The sequence below is a fragment of the Arachis ipaensis genome, chromosome B8, assembly GCF_059453495.1.
Source record: "Arachis ipaensis isolate K30076 ecotype BB chromosome B8, ASM5945349v1, whole genome shotgun sequence".
NCBI classification, from domain to species: domain Eukaryota; kingdom Viridiplantae; phylum Streptophyta; class Magnoliopsida; order Fabales; family Fabaceae; genus Arachis; species Arachis ipaensis.
This window is the reverse complement of record NC_142443.1, coordinates 1303291-1304929: the sequence shown is the minus strand read 5'-3', so window position 1 is coordinate 1304929 and position 1639 is coordinate 1303291. Positions and strand designations below refer to the sequence as shown.

Genomic DNA, 1639 nt, shown 5'->3' with positions numbered 1-1639 from the left:
GCCCATGTTGATGTTAAAAGTTTCTCATGTCCCAAAAAAAAGTTTCTAGTATACTGATGTCGTTATTAATGTTTATGTGAAACATTTTATATGGAAAAAAAATTTCAAAAATTAAATCATACCATCAAGATTATCATTTTGATTAGCAGTAAAATATTTGTTGCATATCTTTTTATTCTAATATATTTAAACACCTTAACATCCAAGGGTCCATAGCTCAGTGGTAGAGCATTTGACTGCAGATCAAGAGGTCACTGGTTCGAACCCGGTTGGGCCCTAATGTATTATTTTTTCATCTAGTCTTCTATCCTTCCAAGTTTTAGCCAAAGTTATTATAAAAACAGCAGCTCCATCCCAAATTCAAATGGAATTAGTTCAATTAATCATAAGTGGTTATGGATAATCTACTTTTGCTTATATAGGCCACACCGTGTATCTTATGTTTGCCACTAACTATATACGCATCAGGCACATCCTTAACAAAGAGTTCATCTAGATTCTGAAGGAACCTATTACTTTATGTAAATAAATTAAAAAGGATTTTCAGAAAATGCATTAAAATAAAATAATGGGAAAAGGCTCTAATTATGATCCAAATATCCAATCCTTGAACGGATAACGCAAAATTTTATCCAACCCTTCATCTGAATTATTGTGATGATGAGCAATGGATATAGATGCTTTTCCACTTCTCAAAAGAGCAACCTATACTACTTTAATAACCGTTTTGGATACATTATCCAATCTTTGGATCTAAAAGATTTAAACATAATTCCCATCTGGCTAATTCAGATAACCTTTGATTTTTGAATGGATGGACCAAAAAGAAATTAAAAGCAATTGATTCTTTTGCATCCTAATTAAGTAGTAGTGTGTCACTAAGCATACATAAACTAAAGCAATGGGGGGACAAACTTCTCCCATAATTGACAATTTAATCATACGTATATTGTTGTTATAACTAGAAAAAAAACAGACACATAATAATGGATTAATGGCCCTTTAATTAGTTTTTAATGCGTGACATGCAACTTTTGTTCTATGACCTGCTTTTACTGAACAAAACTTTCTATTGTAAATTTTAGTAAACTTAACCTTGTTAATAAATGATTTTTTAAAAGATATAATTATTGATGTATATTTTTTCATCAATTTAAGTTTTCGAAAAAAAATAATTTTATAATATAATATCAGAATTGTTATGACTTAATGGTCTAAAATTTAATTTTATTGACCCCAAAAATATCAGCATAAAACAACAAAATTCAGATAAATTTAAAATAGACTTTTGCGCGAAGAGACGTAATTTAATATGTAATATAATTTATTTTAGATATGTTTGTTTCTTTTTTTTTTTTTTTCCTTTGACTTGGTTTAGATGAGTCTGTCGCTATTGTAGTTGTTTTGATTTGAAGTAACTAGCTTTGTTGTACTTCCCTCACTTTTTTCACTTTTGTGAGGCTGTAAGCATTGAAAAAAATAGAGTAGGTTAGATAGAGATGTCATTTTTTAAAAAATCTAGGAGCCAGCAACTTTGTTCAATTCTGGCCAGCATATAACCAACAAAGAAAAGTGAATTATTTGATGAAATCTCACACTAATCTCACACCATTAAAACTATCATTGATGACTATTTGAT

General features: G+C 29.2%; 1 non-coding gene across 1 annotated transcript; it reads left to right on the top strand.

Moving 5' to 3' along the window:
- Positions 1–206: 206 nt before the first annotated feature.
- TRNAC-GCA (transfer RNA cysteine (anticodon GCA)) lies at positions 207–278 on the top strand. The gene has a single exon. It is a non-coding gene; the product is annotated as a tRNA-Cys (tRNA).
- The last annotated feature ends 1361 nt before the right edge of the window (positions 279–1639 follow it).